The sequence below is a fragment of the Hyperoodon ampullatus genome, assembly GCF_949752795.1.
Source record: "Hyperoodon ampullatus genome assembly, chromosome: 6".
Lineage (NCBI taxonomy): Eukaryota > Metazoa > Chordata > Mammalia > Artiodactyla > Ziphiidae > Hyperoodon > Hyperoodon ampullatus.
The window spans coordinates 4,115,153-4,138,103 of NC_136919.1; the positions used below are offsets into that span (position 1 = coordinate 4,115,153).

Consider the following 22,951-nt stretch of genomic DNA (forward strand, 5'->3'; position numbering starts at 1 on the left):
GGGTCTTCGCTGCTGCGTGCAGGTTTTCGCTAGAGCGGGGGCTACTCTTCGTTGCGGTGCGCGGGTTTCTCACTGCGCTGTCTTCTCTTGTAGAGCACGGGCTCTAGGCACGCGGGCTTCAGTAGTTGTGGCACGCAGGCTCAGTAGTCGTGGCTCACGGGCTCTAGAGCGCAGGCTCAGTAGTTGTGGCTCGTGGGCTTAGTTGCTCCGCGGCATGTGGGATCTTCCTGGACCAGGGCTGGAACCCGTGTCCCCTGCATTGGCAGGCAGATTCTTAACCACTGTGCCGCCAGGGAAGCCCGCGCTCTCTTGTTTTGCTTTTAAGGGCCGTGTGTATTCTTCTCCACCCGGCACACCTGCTGTCCTACCCCGTGTCCCCCTTCCCTTCCCTCGCCTGACCCCCGGCGGATTAGGATGCTGGGTTGGGACGGCCTGGAATGTGGCCACCCTTGTACCTGGTGGAGGCTCCACCCGTGTTTGTTTTAACCAGAGGCCCCTCTTCATGTGGCGCTCTGGGAGCGTCCCCCGTTCTCCTCTCAACAATAATTAGCCTTGTAAGACTAATGGACGAAATCGTGTCTAATTACCCTGTTGAAGGCCCAATTACGCGATTAACATTTGAGGGCTATAAGCTAATGATGAGAAGAGCCTCTCATTTGCATAGCATTAAGTTAATTGAGCTGCAAGCCGAGGGGTGGACGGGGTAGTGATAGCAGGATCCTCTTTCTGGAAGGACACTAATGACCAGAGAGGATGATTCACCTGACAGCTTTATTAATTAACAACGATCTGATTACCTAGCAGGAGGGGCAAGGGGCAGTGGGCAGAGAGCCTCGGCCTTGCGAGAAATGAGAGGTGGGAGCCCTGTCTGCTGATTTTCCTTCCCAGCACTTGGCTGTGTTAGAGGCAAGCTCACCACCACCTTGAAGAACCATTTTAGAAAAATGTCCCTTTAAAATCGTGCTTGTGGGCTTCCCTGGTGGCGCAGTGGTTGAGAGTCCGCCTGCCGATGCAGGGGACACGGGTTCGTGCCCCGGTCCAGGAAGATCCCACGTGCCACGGAGCGGCTGGGCCCGTGAGCCATGGCCGCCGAGCCTGCGCGTCCGGAGCCTGTGCTCCGCAACGGGAGAGGCCACAACAGTGAGAGGCCCGCGTACCGCAAAAAAAAAAAAAAAAAAAAAAAAAAAAAGAGTTGTGGCCTGAATGATTATATGTTACATAACTTATTTTTATGTATCAAAATATGTCATAATAAGAAATGGGGAAAATATCATTTTCTTCTCATCCTTCCCCATAAGCAACAACTCTTCGTAGTTTCTAGGGTATTCTTCCAGAAAATGTCTCTGCATCAATAAGGAGATTATAAATATATGCATTTATTTTATATAGTTGGAGACATACTGCACACACTGCTCACTTTCTCTTTTCTCTTGGCAGCGTATCTGGACATATTTCCATGTAGCACATTACCTCTGCCTCATCCTTTTTAATAGCCACATAGTATTCCAGCCTTAGACTAGGCAGTAAGTAATTTGACCACGTCCCTACTGAAGAGCATTTCGACTGTGTTCCTTCTTTCATTTTGCAAACACTGCTACAGTTAATGTCCTGTAGTATGGTTCTGTATATTCATGGGACTACAGATTAAAATCCTAAGAAGTGGAGTTGCTGGATTGTAATTTTTATTTTCAGTGGGTGCTACCAAAGTGCCCGAGAGCTCCTAACTCTACTGGTGGAGATAAAGCACTCTGTGAACAAAGGAGGTGTGTGTGTGGAAACCGCTAGACCATCCAAGGAACAAAGGCTTCGTGTAGGTTTGGGGGTACCACGCTGCAGGACTCCAGAGGGCACCTAGGCAGCAAAGTGGGTCCCTGGAACCACCCAGGTTTGTGACACAGTTCGGCTGAATCACCACGCAAATGCTCAAGCCATGGAAATGTTTGACCACAGGAAACTTAAGTTTTAGGGAGCATATTTTTTTCTTAGGCTCAATGATGGATTTAAAAGATGCCTAAATGTTTTCTTTCAAGAATGGTTGTATTGCCCACGGCAGTTCCTCTTTGATTTACTTAGAGTATTTAAGTAATGACAATTATTCCAATTTTTAATGCTTTGAGCCTCTAGCCACAGCTAAAACATGACAGGCTTATGAACGTAAAGGCCAATCGTGAAAGAAAGTGGTTCTCGTGAGAGCCGTGCTGCCTCTCCAAGAAACCTCAGTGCCTCTGCCAGATGCAGAGCATGGGTGCCAACTCGCCACTGGGGTGGGACCCAGGCATCCAGCCTTCAGGAAGACAAGGCCCTGGAAACTGCTCTTCGTTCAGGCTGCCTGTCTTGGTGCCGGTGGCAGAAACATGCCACACTCGTCCATCCTTTGTGAGAACAGTTGTGCACCTCGGAAGAGCGTGGACATAGAGCTCCACCTGGAAGCAGGCCCGCTCGGCTCCTCTGGGGACGGACCTCTGGCTGGTGTTGCCATGACATCTTCTAGAAGCCGTAGGTTTAGTGTTAAAGACATGAGCTTTGGACTCAAAGACCCGAGGGGTTTTTTTGTTTGTTTTTTGTTTTTTTTTTTTAATTTTATTTATTTATTTATTTTTGGCTGTGTTGGGTCTTCATTTCTGTGCGTGGGCTTTCTCTAGTTGTGGTGAGCGGGGGCCACTCTTCATCGTGGTGCACGGGCCTCTCACTGTCACGGCCTCTCTTGTTGTGGAGCACAGGCTCCAGACGCGCAGTCTCAGTAGTTGTGACTCACAGGCCTAGTTGCTCCGCAGCATGTGGGATCTTCCCAGACCAGAGCTCGAACCCGTGTCCCCTGCATTGACAGGCAGATTCTCAAGCACTGCGCCACCAGGGAAGCCCTGTTTTTATTTTAGTTGAAGTATAGTTGATTTACAAAGTTGTGTTAATGTCTGCTGTACAGCATAGTGACTCAGTTATACATATATATATATTCTTTTTTATATTCCTTTCCATTATGGTTTATCCCAGGATACTGAATATAATTCCCTGTGTTATACAGTACAACCTTGTTGTTTATCCATTCTACATGTACTAGTTTGCATCTATTAACCCCAAACTCTCAGTCCATCCCTCCCCTGTGCCCCCGTCCTTGGCAACCACAAGTCTGTTCTCTGTCTGAGTCTGTTTCGTAAATAGGTTCATTTGGGCCATATTTTAGATTCCACATATGTTATATCATATGGTATTTGTCTTTCTCTTTATGACTTACTTCACTTAGTATGATAATCTCTAGTTCCATCCATGTTGCTGCAAATGGCACAATTTCATTCTTTTTTATGGCTGAGTAGTATTCCATTGTATATGTATACCACATCTTCTTTATCCATTCATCTGTCGATGGACATTTAGACTGTTTTCATGTCTTGGCTATTGTGAATAGTGCTGCTATAAACATTGGGTTGCACGTATCTTTTCAAATTAGAGTTTTGTCCAGATATATGCCCAGGAGTAGGATTGCTGGATCATATGGTAATTCTATTTTTAGGTTTCTGAGGAACCTCCGTACTGTTTCCCATAGTGGCTGCACCAATTTACATTCCCACCAACAGTGTAGGCGGGTTCCCTTTTCTCCACACCCTCTCCAGCATTTGTTATTTGTAGACTTTTTAATGATGGCCATTCTGACCAGTGTCAGGTGGTACCTCATTGTAGTTTTGATTTGCATTTCTCTAATAATTAGTGACGTTGAGCATCTTTTCATGTGCCTCTTGGCCATCTGTATGTCTTCTTTGGAGAAATGTCTGTTTAGGTCCTCTGACCATTTTTCAGTTGGGTTGTTTGTTTTTTGGTCATTGAGTTGTATGAGCTGTTTGTACATTTTGGAAATTAAGCCCTTGTCGGTCTCATCGTTTGCAAATATTTTCTCCCATTCCGTAGGCTGAAAGGCTTGAGTTTGAATTGGTGTTAGTGGACAAACAAGTAGTGAGCACGTGCTGTGTGCTGGGACAGTGAACAGATCAGACGGACCAGCTTACCCTCTAGGTGGGAGTGGAATTTTCAAAGTGGAATTAATAGCCTGTATGGTATAAAGTCGCTGTTAGGTTCACCGAGGTGGCTTCTACTAAATGTGGATAATAAACTGCAGCCATTAGCACTTCTGTGCCCGCTTGGGGAACTGTTGTTCCTTCCATGTTTCAAAACGAGGATTGGATTAACCAACAGGCCCCCAGGCAGGTGGGTGATGCTCATCCGAGGAAGGTACAGCCTTTCTTTCTGTCTCATCTGTCTTTTTCATTTGCTGTGTGATGCCGGCCCTCCTGTCCCAGAGATGAGTGGGTTGGGGGCGGCCTGGTTGGTGGAACGAGGGTGGGAGAGTGTCCTCCGGAGATTTGCCTTTTGCTCCCAAATCCACCACGTGCCACTGAGCCGTGGAAACTTCTCTGCCGCTGCTGGTGGTAGGCACCAAGTCCCCCAGCTGCTTCCGATTGAAACATCAGTCACTTCGGCTGCCCCTGGACAGATGCCTTCAGTTGTCATCTGCCGGGCGCCCGTGACGACCGCTGCAGCGTAATAGAGACAAATGTAGTGCCAAACTGGAATTTGATGGATTCGAAATTATGTCTTTAATTCACAGTTGGTATAGAGTGCTCATAAAATCTTGATCATGATAGAGAGGCTAATAAACATTTGAGAACATAAATATTTGGGGAGGAAATGGCTTTGTGAAACATTTAGTTGTGGAGTACTTAGAAGAACAGAGAAAATCAGCCGGCAGAACTCTCCAGATATCAATCCGGTGAGCTGTATACGTAGGGTTGGTAACGATCTTGAGTGCGCCGTTTTATGGGTGTGCAGACATTAATTTGACGAGCACAGCCACGAGGGCGGCACTGCCTCACACCAAAGCCTCGAGCTGTATGCCCTTCAGCTACCTGAATCGAGGGGCAGAGGTACAGCTGGCTGGGGGTACCAGCCGGTACCTAGCGCTGCATTAGCCAGAAGGTCAGCCAGACGTGCACCTGTGCAGGGGAAGACCTGCCTTGAAGCCCTGACCTGCTGTGGTCCCTGAGGCTGGGTAGAGCAGCCGTGTGGCAGTCACGTCCACACTGCCCAGGTTCAAATCCTGCTTTGCCATTTACTGGCCATGGACCTCGGGCAGGTCACTCCCCTCCTCTATAAAGTGGGCGTGATATAATGGCACCTGCCCCCAGGGGCTGGTGAGAAATCAATTAGGTGATGCATGTCATTGCATAGGAAAGCACATTTTCTGCTCCAAAGAGTGAGATAATTGGGAATTACCTGGCAGTCCAGTGGTTAGGGCTCCAAGCTCTCACTGCCAAGGGCCCAGGATGGATCCCTGGTCGGGGAACTAAGATCCCACAAGCCGTGAGGCGTGGCAGAGGAAAAAAAAAAAAAAAAAAAAAAAGAGTGAGATAATCCAGTGAACTCTGACTTGGCTGGAAAGATGCCAGCAGGGGTGCCAGCGATTCTGGCGAGAGGGTGGTTCAAGTTTGATTTGTGTTTTGGAGCGTGGCCCCCAGGGTGCTGATCCCCACTCACCCCTGCCCTCCCCTTGCCAGGGCACCCTTGCCCTGTGGGGCGAGACGTGGGTCTGTGGTTGGTGGGCAGGTGGGTCAGAAGGAATTTGTTACCAAGAACAGTGAAAGTTTAAAAATACGCGAATGATTTACTTAATGTTCTTATAGGTTTCAGGCCCCGCCCCCCACGCCCCGCCGTGCGTCCCCTCCGCGCCCAGCGTCCGTGTGCCCGAGCGAGCGTCGTCCTTCCTCTGGTCACTGCAGAAAGCAAGAGAGTTTGAACTGAAGCTTTTTCTCTGTAGAACCTGGGGCTCCTTTGGGGAGGGTAATTCTCTCTACCTATAAAGAGTGAGCTGCTGCTTTGGGATTTCCTATGAGAGGAAAACAAAGGGAAACAGAATTGAAATGGACAAGAGTCTGGACAAAAAGAACTCCTGTTGTGTCTGTAAAGGTGACGATAAGAGAAAAAAAACTAAAGCAGACTGAGGGATAAATCTGTTCCCTTGGAAATCTTTGAGAATTAGCGGTGGTCACTGGTCCGAGGCAATTCTGCCTGCAGAACTGGAGGGCTTCTGGGGTTCTCTTTGATTCTGGGGTGCTATACTGCACCGCTACTGGGGTTGCGCTTCTGGAGCTCATGGGCATGGATCTCAGCAAATAGGAAGGTCATCTATTCATTCTGCAAAGTTAGGATTAGCCCTATGATGAGTGTTACGTGCACACAGTACAGGCTCTGGGGATGCAAAATGGGTGAGACGCGGTCCCCTCCCCCCGGAAGTCTGACTTTCAGAAGGGGATTCGAGGGTGCGCAACCCATAGCAGTCTCTCCTGGGGGAGTTTCCTGGGGTGTAGGGTAGGGCACTCGACCCTGGGAAGACACCCTCAACAGGAAAACAATTGAGGGGTGCCAAGGACGCGTGACCTTCCAGGTCCCCGACACACGGAAAATACGAAACCCTGCTACGTATTTCAGACGAGCAAGTTATAATCCAAATATCCCAGCCCGACAGCGAGTGCTCCCTGCTGTCAGCTGGAAGAAGGGAAGACGCTGATAAAAATATCAGCAAAGCGTGGCTAATCGGGTCAGCGGCAATGTTTTGGCCGCAAGGCCTTTTTCTGTAAGTGGTTGGGGAAAAGTGGAATCAGAAGGGAAAAAGTCAGCCGGCTTTGCGAGACAGGCACGGCTGGGCAGGAAGAGTCCGGGCAGCTGCCTTTGGCTGAGGGGTCCCTTCGTGGGACGGCCGGCCGCACGACGAGCCAGCAGCCACAGAGAGCGCGGTGGCGGGGGTGATGGGAGCCCCAAGCACCACCTGGCCGGACGGAGACGTGCTGTTAAAAGGCGGAGGGGAGGGCTTCCCTGGTGGCGCAGTGGTTGGGAGTCCGCCTGCCGATGCAGGGGACACGGGTTCGTGCCCCGGTCCGGGAAGATCCCACATGCCGCGGAGCGGCTGGGCCCGTGAGCCATGGTCGCTGAGCCTGCGCGTCCAGAGCCTGTGCTCCACAACGGGAGAGGCCACAACAGTGAGGGGCCCGCGTACTGCACAAAAAAAAGAAAAAAAAGGCGGAGGGGCTCCTGACACCCCCCACGTCCACTCAGGTAGGCCCGGGAGCTTGGGGCTGTTCCCTCACTTGCGTGCTTAGACATCTTCTAGGAAAACGGAATCATCCAGAGTCATCGGTGACGCAGTGACAGTGTTACAGGCTAGGGTCACCTTGGGCTCCCCCTGCACCCCACCCAACAGTAAGCTGCTTTGCTCCGTCATCACCCTGTTTGTATCTGCAGTCCTGCTCAAAGATAATGAAACGCAAATAGCCATTTCTGTCCTGAACCAGGATGCACCTGTGTGCCTGCCTGTGGCCGAGGCACTCCAGAAACATCAGAGAGTGATCTGCTTGGCGTCTCCCCTCCCCTGACCTCGCACGTCCCCGTCTCCTGGGAGCTGTTGTGCAGAGATTCTGGGCATCGGCATCCTTGTCTCTTCCTTCCCAGGAGTTTGTGCTGCGCTGAGTGGATTCTCAGGGTCGACCTGCAGCTGGTCCTCGAGGGAAAGGCCCCGTGGAGTGACAGCGAAGGGCCGGCCCCTTCTGAGCTGCACTAACTGAGGCCACTTATTTCTCCTCCAGGCCCCTTTTCTGCATCGAAGCATGGAGGTGATAGTAGTTCTTAATTCAGAGCTGGCAGGACACCTTTGTGCTTGCCGCCTGCCAACCCACTGTCCCCGTAGTGCCACCCCAGGAGGCTGCAGGGATGGGCCGTGAGAGCATTTATCTCCTGTGGTCGCCAGGGCCCCACCACGTGAAGGTGCCTGTTCCATCCCCGCAGGCGGGGGGAGGGGGCCACCTCAGGGGGGATGAGCTCCAGAGTCCTCCGCAAGGGAACTAGTATGTCCTGGAGCTACAGCGGGCCCTTCCCTACCACGGACGGGGAAGGACCCTCACCTGGGGGAGAGTCCAGGACGGCTTCAGCGCCCTCCCCCCATGAGCTCCCACCCCTCGTCTAAGCAGCAGGAGACTCTGCAGACGCGTCCCATGCATCACTCTAACCAGGCCACTGCCCCAAGCCCTTCCCCGATAGATATTCCAGGGCCCCGCCCTTGGGGCCAGGCTCACCCCGTCCGGTGGGCGTCTTGGCAATGGAGGGGCAAGATGAACAGGCCCAGGACCGGCAGGGCAAGGACATGAACGCTCGTTGAAGGGTGACTGTGGCAGTGACTTTGCCTCTCTGAGCGTTTGACTCGTCGTCACTGAAAGAGGCCGAGAGCAAGACTGGCTCCTCTCTCGGGGGAATGCCGTATGATTCCCTGGGCAGAGCGCTCGACGCAGAGCCCGGTCGGGCAGCTGCTGTTCCTACTAACAAGGAAAGCGCTCACGCATCTATCTGTCCATTCCATGTGTGTGTATTATGGGCTGCTCTTTGCCAGGCCCTGTCCCGGACCCTGGGGCTACAGCAGTGAACAAAACATTCCCACGGGCAGAGACACACACCACACAAACAAGCAAAGGGGAAATATGTGCCAGGACCGAGTGCCCCGTGGGGAGGTAAACGGCCGTGTGTGGCGGAGGAGGGCAAAGTGGCAGGTTCTAAGGGGAAGGCGCCTCTGAGAAGGGGTTGTTTAAGCCAAGACTTGAATGGAAAGGAGCCAGCGGTGGGGAGAGGGAAGGAAGAGCCATCCAGGCAGGTTCCGGGGCAGCTCATCTCGGGGCGGGGGTAGGGGGTAGCGGGGAGGCTGTAAAACCTAAGGATGAGCCTGAGACCCAGCCCTTCATAAGCCAGGGCAAGGCCAGGGGAGGCCCCAGGGAGCTGTTCCAAGACCCGGAGTGCAGGGGGGGGCGGTGCCTGGGGGTATTGTCTGTATATTTCAAACATTTTATTACACAGGGAATCCATTTGTTTGTAGAACAGCTAGAAAATGTAGCTAAGTAAGAATATTTCCAATACCCAGAGACAATCATTGTTAACATTTTGATATAGTATGCATATTCTGACATTTTCAGAGATACGCTACAAAAACAGGGTTTTAACTACACACATTGTATCCCATCCTTTTCTTGCACTTAATGTGTCGTGAATCCCTGTTCACAAACACCCTCCCGGCCCATGTGTTAGTGGCCGCACAGCTCTCCTTTGAGAGCGGCTGTGCCCCAGCACAGACACAGGATTATTGCAGGGAGATGCCCTTGGGGTAGATTACTCCAGAGCCGGTAGGCTTCTGGGCTCGAATAATAGATACAATTCCTAGGCAACTATCGAAACCCAGAAGTTTTAAGTTGCATACCTGTGTCCGCAGCCAAGGATGTGGAAAAGCTTTAACTGGAGACTCAGGTTTCACGTCATAGGTAGGTTCACTTAAGAAGTTTAACCCAGGAGTGTAACCAGATAAACAGTTTAACCCTGGGTTTCTCCTCAGTAGGCGATCAGGGGCGTCTTCTCCTGGCACTGCCACTGCCAAGCCTCGGGGCTGTGCTTTGAGCGAGGCCTCCCAGGGCAGGCGTCCTTCATGCCCCAAATCGAAGTTTCCTCCGGTTTTGATCAATGAAGCTCAGGGTTCAGCTTCTACCCAACTTCCATTAGTCACTGTCTGTAGATGCACCCTGAAGTTGGGTGCAGATTCAGGAGGGGACGGGGCCCAAGGGAGCCCCTCTCGGAGGCTGCCCACGGGGGTAGGTCTGAGTTGTGCCCGGATTCTCCAGGTGGAGTCTCTTTGGCTTTGTAGAATCTGAGCCCATGTCTTTCTAGCCCACAAGTATGAGCTTCCTATCATATTTTAGACATTTGAGAAGAAAGAGAAAGTACCTTTCCTGGAATGGAAGCTCCGAGGGGATCTCCCAGAGTTGGAACATTCTGGAAAGCCCTTTGAATTGTGCCGGGAATGCCGTGGAGGTGTGTCTCCCATAGGGTCTCTGCGGCCTCTGCTCTGGAAAAATGCGTGGACGTAGTGAAGCTGGTGGAGGCCCGACAGAGGAGAGGCTAGTTCAGGGGGACACGGGGGGTGGGTGAGGCCCGGCCCACCCCCAGAGGCTTGTGCACGGTGGAAACTCAGTAAAGGTGAGCTGAGTGTGAATCCAGCATGCAGAGGAAGACAGGGGAAGTAGATGGTGGAGGAAATAAGGGGAGACACATGCAGGTGCCGAGCCCCGTCCACCCTGCGTGGTGGCCTTTGTAGCCGTGTCCCTATGGCTTGTGGCTGTGGCCACCCACCCCCCGATTCTTCCAGCTGCCCTCAGCTCCAGCCCACCCTTCAAGGGACAAGATTCTTTTTTTTTTTTTAAATAAATGTATTTATTTATTTATTTTTGGCTGCCTTGGGTCTTCATTGCTGCACGTGGGCTTTCTCTAGTTGCGGCGAGCGGGGGCTACTCTTCGTTGCAGTGCAAAGGCTTCTCATCACGGGGGCTTCTCTTATTGCAGAGCATAGGCTCTAGGCTCACGGGCTTCAGCAGTTGTGCTGTGCACAAGAGCATCCAGAGGGGCGCTGTGGCCCAATGGTTACAGCTCAGCCTGGGGTGTCCAACTAACCTGAACTCAAAAAGTCTGCTGTTGGGACTTCCCTGGTGGCACAGTGGTTAAGAATCCGCCTGCCAATGCAGGGGATGCGGGTTCGAGCCCTGGTCCAGGAAGATCCCACATGCCGCGGAGCAACTAAGCCCGTGCGCCACAACTACTAAGCCTGCACTCTAGAGCCCACAAGCCACAACTACTGAGCCCGTGTGCCACAACTACCGAGCCTGCGCTCTAGAGCCCACAAGCCACAACTACTGAGCCCGTGTGCCACAACTACTGAGCCCGCGTGCCTAGAGCCTGTGCTCTGCAGCGAGAGAAGCCACTGCAGTGAGAAGCCCACACATGACAACGAAGAGTAGCCCCTGCTCACTGCAACTAGAGAAAGCCCGCGTGCAGCAACGAAGACCCATTGCAGCCAAAAATAAATAAATAAAATAAATAAATTTATTTTAAAAAAGTCTGCTGTTAATGAGGATGTGACCTTGGGAGTTTCACTCACTGCTTGGAGCCCCAGTTCCCACACCCATCAAATGGGGCATAATAGTTGTACCTCCCTGGTACAGGGAGAGATTCCATGACATAACATTATACAGTCAGTCCCCTACATATGAACCTTCAAGTTGCAAACTTTCAAAGATGCGAACGTGCGTTCCATCAACGTCAGGCGTGAGTGAAACTGCAGCTTGCCCTCCGTCTCCTGTTGCTGTCGATTCTTCAGCTCTACCATCTCTCACCTCCTCTCCCTCCTCTAGTCAGTAACTCTCTTTGCCTGTTCACTCGATGCCACCCCTGTATCCCAGCTGTTGTACTGTACTACTGTAGTTTTCAAGGTACTGTACTGTAAGATTAAAAATGTCTTATTTTTTGTGTTTGCTTTTTATGTATTATTTGTGTGACAAGTATTAGAAACCTATTACAGTACAGTACTATCTAGCCGATTGTGTTAGTTGGGTGCCTAGGCTAACTTTGTTGGACTTACAAACAAATTGGACTTAAGGAACACGCTCTCGGAATGGAACTCGTTCATGTGTAGGGGACTTGCTGTATCTGTAGCATGCTTAGCCCGTAACAAACACTGTCAATATTAGCTGATTAACAACAGCCATTTCATTGGAAAATTATTCACTTAAGACATTAGGGTGTGCTTCACCCGCCTTGCCTGAACCATATTTGCCAAATACCTTGTGCATCTCATCTCTTTGTTTGTTGCCAACTGGTCTTTTCATACTACATATTTTAATCTTTCAATAGCAGGACCAAACGCAAGTGCCAGCAACAGGAAATCTTTGTTCGTATGTATATGAGAACACCTTGGAAGCTTTGTGAGGACAGGACTGTGTCTGGCTCATTCACCGCTAGGTCCGTGGTACCTGGGACAGTGGGTGACTAGCACACAGGAGGGACTGGGTCAGTATTTGTTTAATGAATGAACATAAGTTCATTCCCCTAAAGCAGAGGTATTGGTTTGCACTGAGCTATTTTCTCACCTGGCCCCTCTTACACCTGGGCACGTGGGAGACTAGCTGAGCAGTGTGGTCTACACACAGATTCATCTCACTGTTTGTGGCTCTCGGTGGCCACCATCTGTGGTGTCCTGTCTCCAGTCTGCTCGCTCTTGTGAAATGAAGTGCTGACTCCATGATGATGTCAGGGTGTCAGGCTGGTGCCTGGACCCATTAAACTATAACTCTGTACATTGTGTGCACAAGAAAACCTGGTCCACTCATATGCGTTCGCACCATCATGCTGGTCCTTAGCTTAAAATCGATAATTTCCCTTTTTAAAAATTAGCTTTTTCTTGGGCTTCCCTGGTGGCGCAGTGGTTGAGAGTCCGCCTGCCGATGCAGGGGACACGGGTTCGTGCCCCGCCGGGAGGATCCCACGTGCCGCGGAGCGGATGGGCCCGTGAGCCATGGCTGCTGAGCCTGGGCGTCCGGAGCCTGTGCTTCACAACGGGAGAGGCCACACAGTGAGAGGCCCGCATACCGCAAAAAAAAAAAAAAATTAGCTTTTTCTTGTTATTGTATAATTAGCGTTTTTCCTAATTGTAGAAATAATACATTCTCACTGTAAAAAAAAAAAGCAGATATGTATAAAGTAAAAAGTCTCCTTTTTGCCCCACTCCCTCCCCCCAAAATAAACATTATGGCAGCTTGGTGTACATCCTTCTAGATTTACTCCTCTCGTTAAACAGGCTCATATAATATATGTTATTCTATGACTTTTTGTTTTAAATTTAAGAGCATGTCTTGGCCTCTTCACCAATGTCAGCACAAGTATTTGCTTGGAAGAAATTCCTGAACCAAGATGGTTGGTTGCCCTGTGCCTCAGCTTCCCCGTTTGTGCACTGAGAATACTACTGTTTACCTCGCAAGATGGTATAAGGTCATGTTTGTAAAATATGTAGGACAGTTGGTTGCCCATGGTAAGCACTTGATGAATGATACTTTGGTTTTCTTTTAAACCAGAATGCATTAAATCCACCTGGACTACCCATTGCTCTTTTTTTTTTTTTTTTTGCGGTACACGGGCCTCTCACTGTTGTGGCCTCTCCCGTTGCGGAGCACAGGCTCCGGACGCGCAGGCTCAGCGGCCATGGCTCACGGGCCCAGCCGCTCCGCGGCATGTGGGATCCTCCCGGACCGGGGCACGAACCCGCGTCCCCTGCATCGGCAGGCGGACCCCCAACCACTGCGCCACCAGGGAAGCCCCCCGTTGCTCTTTAAGTGTAGGTTGCGAGGAGATAACTTAGGCCGAGGTAACTTACTTTCTGTTAGCTTGCCATTGGCCCTTCCTCCATCCTTGAAATGGCAGCCGTTTGGGTGTTCTTCTTACCCGTGGTCCCTCGGCTCCTGCAGCCTTTCCACCTGGATCTAGTCAAAGAGACACCCCGTGCTTGTAGGACGAGGATCTGCTGACTCCTTGGGCCTTCTGATAGACCAGCAGTCACTTCATTGGACAGCAGAGCATTCATGTGCAACTGGGGGGTGGAGGCCGACCCTGACCACGATGTGCATTGCGGAGGAGAAAAGTGGTGAGATTAGCCTCCCTACGTGCATAAGTTAGAATCTCTAATATCACACGATAATAATATCGGCTGAAATAACGTGGGCTGTTATTACTTGCCGGACCCAACCCTAAGCATGTGGCCGAGTCTCTTCATCCCCATCCCCATCCGCATCATGGAACCAGAGAGCCTGAGGCTTGCCCAGGGTCACAAAGCTCTTGAGTGTGGATGTGGAGAAAGCGTGTGAGCATTGATCTGAGAATGCAGCTTCTGGCCGCTGGCCAGTCTCTCCTCCCAGCTCTGGGTGCCAAAAGTGGAAGCAAAAGAAATTCTTTCTCAGGCATCCAACCGGGGGGGTTGAAGATATGAACCCCAGGGTTTTAAAATCATTTATTTTAGGGGTGTGTGTGTGTCATGTGCGCACGTGTGTTTAGCTCCCGTGAAATCCAGACTCAGAAGCCAGGGGAGAGAGCGGAGCCATTTCAGAGGCCGGCCAGTTGGCCAGGCTACTGAGAGCAGCAGACCCTTGAGGCAGGGCTCTGATGGTCTGGGGTGCATTGGGGGGCGCTCGCCCAGGCCTCGAAGAGTGAACCGGGATGGTTGGCATGAAGGTGGCGTCTCTCAGAACCAGGCACCCCGCTGGGCCGCGTTCTCCCTGCCCTCCAGGCCCAGAACCGTGGACTCGAGTTCTCTCTTCCGGAGCATCAGGATAGTCTTGCTCTTCTCTGAGATTTCCTTCCAAGCACACGGCAGTGTGCTGATGGTAGAGCTTCACGATGGGTCCAAGTTTGCCCCTAACTGCGAATAATGAAATCCTGAGCAGCTACCTTGTGCCGACGGACAAAGTCGGGCCTGGAGGAAACCCTTAGCTCAGGATGCGTCCCTGGTGAACTGCCCTGGGGGACACTGGGCCCTCTGGGTGACCCAAGGGACCCTTGAACTCTAGACGTGGGCGTGCTGGGAACAGTACAGCGGCTGTGGACTTCCCCTCCCCCCTCCCCCACAGAAAAGGGGGTCAGGGCCCCGGTGTGGCCACTGTCCTGAAGCCAGCATCGGAATTGTCAGTAAAACCAAAGGCGATCCTACGCTGAGCCCTTTTAATCACCTAATGGCGGGAGACACCCGATGCCCCAGCTCGGGTTTCCAGCCTCGGCCGCAGCCCGGCCGCTGTAACTACAGCCAAGTTTGGCCGGGCTTCTCCATATTACAGCCGCGACACGGACGCACACAATTGAAGTATTTGAGAACAATGAAATATGCATGGCTATCAGTGACAGCCCCATAAAGTGCGGCAATTAGCCGCGTAATCCGAGAGAGAGGGAGCCGGCCCTCGCGGCCCGTGGCTCCCCATTAGTTAAATGCATTTTGTACGTCCTCATCCCATCAAATCAACTAACACTTCCTTTAATTGGTTCATGAATTATACAGCCGCCCCGCATTATAATTTAATCGCCTGTAAACATTCATAGGGCCCCACTGTAAAGCGGGTCGCGCTCATTAATTCGTTAATTTCAGCAGATGGAAGGGGAGCTCGGATGCACGGTGGCAGAACAGAGCGCCTTGGGCAATGGAAGAAGGAAAAAAAGGTGGGGGGCCGTTTAGGTTTTTTAAGGGCTGTCAGAAACTCAATCTGTGAGCTGTCAGCAGCCCGGACCCATCCGCGCCCCCTCCACTCCACCGGCTGCTGCGGGAAGTGACTGGCGGATTCATCCGGAGGCTTGTCAACCGTCTTTAAACATCAAGCCAGCGGGTAAACCGAGCCCAGTGTAAATTAATTCTTGTCTTACGGCCCCCCTTTCTCTGTCCCCATGAATATTTCATGGCGGGCAACATAAATATTAATTCTAATAGCTCTGCACAGTGGTTATTATTTCTGTTTTATGACAAATATTCATAAAATATTCAGGACCCTTTTTTAGAACATTTACACACTTGATTGTGAATTTCCCCAGTTTCCTGGGGACACTGTAAACATATTGGGGTTCTCTTGATGGACTTTTCCCCCTCAATTAATACCACTGGTTATGAATATTTCATCAGATTTAGGCTTTTCGAGAAGTAAAACCTATTAGGTGGGAGGGCCGAAGGGCATTTTCCCCCTTCAGTCTGTGAAATGGGAGAGTCTGTTTCTCTTTGACACCTGGGTGATCTGACAAAGGATGACCTCCCTGCCTTTTTATCTTGAAAACAATATCTTTTCTGCATGCGTCTGTTCTCCTCTTACTTTTTAACCGAAGCTCTGGCAGCAGCCCAACTTGCTGTAATGAAATTCTTCGGAAGATGCCACTGCAATATTTATGCAAGGTTTTAACATAATTTTAGAGTAATTAAAGTGTGGGTTTAACAAACACAGTGGTGGAATCCTTAGGCAAGACAGCTGCGGCTGGGGATGAAGGATCTTTTGGAATCCACATTATTTATCTTTAACCCTGAGCGGCAGCTGTGCACGGCGTCCCCAGGGAGACAAACTGAGGAGGGAGTCCCAGCGTCTGGGGAGCCGTCCGTCCGGTGATGGAGGACCCAGATGAGGTGGTGACTTTGGCCTGAAGGAGCCTGAGGTGGGGTTCAGTGAACCTTGAGGTCGGGGTGCATGGAGAGTGTGGATCTCACCCCAGTTACTCCCCTCCTAAATTGCTTCAGGGTCGGTCCCTTTCCCATTTTCTGATTCTCACCAGAGACTTCAGGGATGTTTTAACAGCTGCAGGGAACAAGTGATGTTATTTTACATGGAGGAAGGTAGTGAAAGAGCGACCTAGAGTCAGCTGGACCTGGAGCCCAGCCTGGAGGCACCACTTAACCTCTTGGGAGCCTGAGTTTTTTCACCCTTGAGATGGGCAGGATCACAGGACCTTACTTGGATTACATGGGACAACACACATGTGTAATATGCTTATTAGTGCAGGTGCCTGGCACGTAGTGAGTATAGAAAGGTTTGCAATGACGGTGATGATGGTGATGGTGGAGATTAATAAGCGGCAAAGGGTTAAAAATTGAAGCCAAGAAGTAAAATGCTTTTCGCTCGAGAGATTCATGGAGGAAATCTCCAGCTGTGGAAAGGGTTAAAGCAAAAGCTTCTCTGCAGCACCTTATTAAAAAAAATAGAGAGTGGAAAAGTCAAGAGTGGAGATTCTGATGGTGGCCGGGACACGCTTATGTAACTCTTCACCAGGGCAGGCCTTCATGTGCCATTTGTCACTGAGGGAGACTGGCTCTGGGAAAGGAAACCTCGAAATTAATTCACCTCCCCACCCCGCCTCGGCTTCCCTTTTCCGGGGACCGGCAACAAGGTGAGTGCACTTGTTTCCCAGGCGGTCCAAGGGTCCAGGTCTTGCTCACCCTGCTCTCTGGTCCCTGAAGCAAATTCCTGCTCCTGGAGCAGTGCCTGGGACGTGCGCCCGGTAGCAGGGCGGCTGAGAGGAAGGCACATGGTGGAGGCCCCCTTGGCAGAGCATCTGCCCATCTCCTGCCCCACAGCCCTTCCAGTTGATCTGCTTAAAGTAGAGGAAGGTGGCTCTGACTCCAGCTGACTCTGCAGCTCAGCCCAGAGAGCTAAAGCTGAGCCACACGTTTGGGATTTGAGGTTCGGGGTTTGCGCTGAGCAGTGGACGCCAAGACCTCCCTCCGTCTCCCCTTCCTTCCTCCCTCCCCCCTCCCTCCCTCCTTCTTTCCTTCCTTCATCTTTCAGCAGATTCATGATGGTGTGCTGTGCTCAGCTGCACGGACACTGGAGCCGGCTGCCTGCGTTTGCATCCTGGCTCCACCACTGTGTTAGGCAAAGTTCTCCAGAGAAATAGAATCAATGGATGTGTATTATATATAGAGAGAAAGATTCATCGTAAGGAATTGGCTCATGTGATTATGGAAACTGACAAGCTGCAAGATCTGTGGGGTGAGTCCGAAAGCAGGAGCCCCAGGAAGAGCCAAAAGGCAGGAAGGCTGAAGTGGGGTCCAGTGAGCCTTGAGGATGGCGTACATGAGTTTGTCGATCCCACCTCCACCCCACTAGATCTGAAGGTAGGAGAAAGCCAATGTCCCAATTCAAAAGCATGCAGACAGGAGGAATTCTCTCTTACTGGGGAGAGAGTCAGCCTTTTTGTTCTATTTAGACCTTCAACTGATTGGATGAGGCCCACCCACATTAGGGAGGGCAATCTGCTTCATTCATTCCACTAATTAATTTTTAAAATTTATTTTATTGAAGTACAGTTGATTTAAAATATTGTATTAATTTCTTCTGTATTCCACTAATTTAAATGTTAATGTCATCCAAAAATACTCTCACAGATACACCCAGAATAATATTTGTCCAAATATCTGGGTACCCTATGGCCCATTCAAGTTGACATACAAAATTAACCGTCATGGCCACTTTCTAGCTGGGGCACTTTGGCAGGTTGAACCTCTCTGTCCCTCAGTTTTCTCACATGCTGTAATGGACATAATAATAATCCCCTTGTAAGGTCACGATGAGGAGTTATGACCTTAGGTAGGTCAAGTCTTAGAAGACTGCCTACCATGTAGGCCCCATAGATATTCTGTCTTATCATCACACACTAAGCAATTTGTATGGATTATCATATTTAATCCTTAAAATAACTTTGCAAGGTACTTTTTTTTTTTTATTCCTCGTATATGGAGACTTGGAGGGTAAAGTGGCTGGTGCCACAGTGGGCCGGAAGGTGGTGCTGGAATTTGAACCCAGGTCTTTCTGACCTCAGAACCCATGTCCAAGCCAGTCCCCTTTTCTCCACTGCCACACGAACGCACTGGTCCCTGCCTCGCAGCTGATAGCCTGGTGGAGGATGGGCATGCAAACAGGAAGTTGTGTTCACATAAATGGGACCGAATACTTTAAGGCTCCTGGTGCCTTTCAGGGCACATGTCACAGGTTGGGTTCTCCTGGAAGCAGAGGCTGAGACAGTCATGGGGTGGGAAAGGCTTTGTGAGCAGGTAAGAGCTGAGCCAGGAAAAGGGATGAAGCAGGTTGGGGTAGGGGGAGCCGTGGGATCAGGAGGCAGGCTGACCCAGACTCCACCAGCCCAGCAGGGACCTCCTGAGGGAGGGCTGTGTGGGGCAGACGTGGCCAGGCCCTGGTACCCGTCCGTGCTCATTCACTGGCCAAGGGCCACCCCAGAAGAATGTGACCTTGCTCAAAAGCTTGGGTTAAAAGGTCCATCAGTTGGTGCATGAATAAACAAAATCTGGTCTATCCATACCCTGGGACACCATTTGGCCATAAAAGGGAATGAAATTCTGATACATGCTACAATGGGGATGAACCTTCAAACATTAGGCTAAAGGAAGGATGCCCGGCACGTAGGGCCTCATGGATATTCTAGGTTGTTATTATGCATTAAGCATTTTATATGCATTATTAGGTTTAACTTTTAAAATGACCTTGTGAGGTCCTCTTTTTTTTTTCTTAATTTTCCTAAACGGAGACTTGGAGGGCCATGCATTGTATGATTCCATTTGTATGAAGTGTTCAGATGAAGCAAATCCACAGAGACAGAAAGCAGACTAGCAGTTGCCAGGGGCTGGGAGCTGGGGGGTGGGGAGAGCCTTCTCATGGGTACAGGGTTTCCTTTGTGGGTGATGAGAATCTCCCAAACTTATATTGCGTTGACGGTTGCACACGCTGTAAATACACTAAAAAGAACTGCATTGTTTACTTTTAGGGGGGTGAATTCTATCTCAGTAACTATGTTTAAAAAAAAAAAAAAACATAGGGTTCAAGTCCCTGGAAGATATTTACAGCTGGAGGCTGTCAGCTGACCCTGCCCCTTAACAGATGAGACACAAATTCTTTCTTGAAGGGGGGGATCCGATGGAGCATCCACGTGTCGGCCAGACCACGGGGCACTGACAAAATGTTCACCAGCCCAGTCGTCCTTTCGGGACTGAACTGGTGTCCACACCGGCAGGCTTCACGGTTGACCAGCGTTGATCAGTGTTCCCACTGTCAGGGGGGACCCCAAGGCAGGCAGGTGCTGGTGTGGCTGCAGGTGCTCTGAGCGCAAGAGAGAAGGCGCAGTGTGGCTTCTGGCCGGTTCACAGGGAAGACACGTTTCCAGGAACACACAGGAACTTCTCACACAGAAGAAGACCAGCTGGGTGGTGAGCCAGGCCCCCTCAAACACAGACACGGAGCTGAAGGACGAACAAGGGAAAGGCAGTGATGAGTGTAGGTGCCCAGTGGCCCCTGAGAGCTGTTTTGGCCCCGCCCAGGTGATTGCCCTGCACTGAGGGCTGACTTGCTGATCTTGTGTGGGCACGAGAAATGCGGGGAGAGGGCAGTGTTGCCAGAGTTTGGACACCGGGCCTGCCTGGACCCGGGGAAAGCCAGAATTTTTAGAGTCCTCCTGTGTCCACACACGTCCAGTCTGAGAGCCACTGGTGTAGCTGGTGCCCCGAGTTGGCAGAGACTGGCTAGTCCTGGAGTGTAGCTCTGGCTTGCTTTCCACGTGTCCACTGTCATTTTTTTGCCTTAAGCTCATCTGCCTTTCTCTTTGGGAAAAGTTTGCAGAACTTTCTGACTTCCAATGATGTGCATTTCATGATCGTCTAGGAAGTGTCTGGGTGGCCATGTGCAGAGGAATTATTCTCTTTCTTCCCAGTGGTGATGGAGGCAGAAATTTTTCAAGGACTCTCAGATGGAGACCGATTATGCAGGAATTTGAACCTGGGGTCATTTTCCTTACACCGGACTGCTGCACTTTGCACAGCGCGTGCTGAACCGCCAGGCGTGCTCGTTAATTTCCCAGTTAATGACAGTCGTGGAGACTGTGCTTCCTGCCCGTGGAGAGATTTTAGACATGGGCAGTGTAGATTTGCCACTATCAATTATGCGCAGTTTTAAACAAGAAATGGGCAGTGGGAGCCTTGTTTTCTTAAGGAGTGGGGAGCGGGCAGGGAGGGGACCCTGCAGCGGCTACCTGAGGGCAGGAGGCATGCTGCGCAGGGGTTTAAAATGAGGTTGAGACGTTTGGCCTTTTGTTTTCAAGTTGTACTCGTCAGAGTAAAAAAGATACATAGTAAAAACTTTAAAACTCTGGCCAGGGCCTTTTCCGGTGTCCAGCATCGCATTCTGTGACCGGAATCAGCCTGCACCTGTGGCTGGGTGGACCCGGGGGCCGATCCCAGAGAGCTGACGGGGCGCCCCTGTGAGATGGAATAGGGCCTTCCACGGCATCACAGCTGGTTCCCTCACGTGCTAATGCACTCATTCGCTGCACGAAGGTTGCAGCACAGACAAGGCAGCCCAGCCCTTGTCCTCAGACAGCCCCTCCCGCAGTGTACTCAGAGGTGTGGATCCTTCTGCAGCTGACCCAGTTCTTATTTTTGTTTTTTTTGATAGTCTGTGTATAATTCACTTGTTCCCTCTAACCACTCTCTCCCAAGTCCTGCCATCCTCAGCTCCGCTCATCTTTCATTCCCATTAGAGTCCTCTAGCAGCTTGCCCATCCCTCACTGCCGTCCCCAAATGCAGTCACCTCTAGACACGATGCGGCCTCTCCCTGCCCTTGGACTAGGCGGAGGCCTTGTCCTGATGCGTCTATAACAGTGGTTACTCCTGCTTTGTGCTATCCAATGGCCCCACTTGTTGTAGTCATATGAGGACTATTTTGCAACAGCTTTGATGTTGCCTCACCTCTCTGATGTGTCAGGGGCACACGTTTTAAAGGTGAGCAGACCATTCTACTGTACAGTGTCACTTTGCCTTTTTTCTTGGTGGCTCTCCTTTCTCTTTGTTTCCTTGCTTCAGTGGCAGTCATTGCAAAGTTCCCCTTGAGAGAAGACCCCTTGATTATATCAAAGCTTGAGAGCCACTGCTGCCTACGCTCCAGCCCCGAAAAAGGGCTCCGCGTGGCAGAGGCTGAGTCTTGGTTTAAAGCGTGGATAGTGCCGCTGCCTTCCTTCCGGGCTTTGAAAGAACTGGGGAAGGAGGAGTCGTTTGAGCCTTTTTTAGGAAACTGTTTTCCTGGACCAGACTTTCCCAATTTGAATATCAAATTTGGAAACACAAGGTACTAAGGGATCTATTTGTGCGTTCTCCTTCATGTCATTAGTTGTGCATGTAATTCACATTTGTACGTAGTCTGGATGCAAATCCTTTATCAGATATAGATTTCATAGATATTTTCTCCCAGTCTATGGCATCTCTTTCATTTTCTTAAGGGCTTCTGAAGAGCAGAAGTTTTTAATGTTTAGATTTCTAATGAAATCTAATTTATCAATTTAAAAATCTATGTGTCATGATTTTGGTGTCATATGTAGGAACTCTTTAACCCAAAGTCACAGAGATTTTCTTCCAGAAGTTTAACTGTTTCAGGTTTATATTTAGGTCCACGATCCATTTTGATTTAAAGTTTGTGTATGGTGTGAGGTATGGGTCAAGATTATTATTATTATTATCATTATTTGCATATGGACGTCTAATTATTCTAGCAACACTGGGTGAAAAAAACATCTTTCTCCATTGAATTGTGTTGGTACCTTTGTTGAAACGTAATTGGTCATATTTGTATGAGTCAACTTCCAGACTCTTTAATCCATTGTGTCTAGCCTTTCACTAACACTCATACTGTCTTGACTACTGTGGCTTTGTAGTAAGCCTCGAAATCAGTTTGTTCTGCTTTTTCAACGTGTTTTAGTGATTCTAATTCTTTTCCAGAAAAACGCTCCATATAAATTTGAGAATTAACTTGTGTGGAATCTTCAAAACACCTCCTTGTAATTTTGATTAGAATTGCATTGAATCTGCAGATCTAGTAGGATTGACATTTCAACACTATTGAGTCTCTGAGTCCATGAACATGGTATAGCTCCCCATAGGTATTTAAGTCTTTGATTTCTTTCACCAGTGTTTTGTAATTTTCATCAGACAGATCTTATACATATTTTGTTAGCTTTATATCTAAGTATTTCATTTTTATATTATAGTAAATGGTACTTAAAAATTTCCATTTCCAGTTGTTTATCGCTAGTGTCTTGAAAAGTTGGTTTATATTTTGTTTATTGATTTTGTAGTCTGTGAATTCACTAAACCTATTTATTAGTCATAGTGACCTTTTTGATGATCCTTTGTGGCTTTGAATTAGATGATCATGTCATCTGCAAATAACACAATTTTATTTCTTCCCTTTCCATTTGTATGCTTGCTATTTCCTTTTCTTGATATATTGCACTATCCAGGACTTCCAGTAAGATGTTGAATAGGAGTTGTGAAAATGGACGTCCTTGCTGTGTTCCCAATCTTAAGGGGAAAGCATTCAGTCTTGATGTTAGCTGTAGTTTTTTGGTAAATACCTTTTATTAGACTGAGGAGGAAGTTACCTTCTATTTCTAGTTTGCTTAGAATATTTATCAGGAATTGATATAAAATTGTGTTAAATGCTTTCCTACATCTATTGAGATGATTATATCGTTTTCTTCTTTAGT

General features: G+C 49.7%; 1 protein-coding gene across 1 annotated transcript in view; it reads left to right on the plus strand.

The window, feature by feature from the left end:
- Window positions 1–22,951, plus strand: part of AK8 (adenylate kinase 8) — a 132,160-nt gene that overhangs the window by 100,089 nt on the left and 9,120 nt on the right. The window lies entirely within an intron of this gene.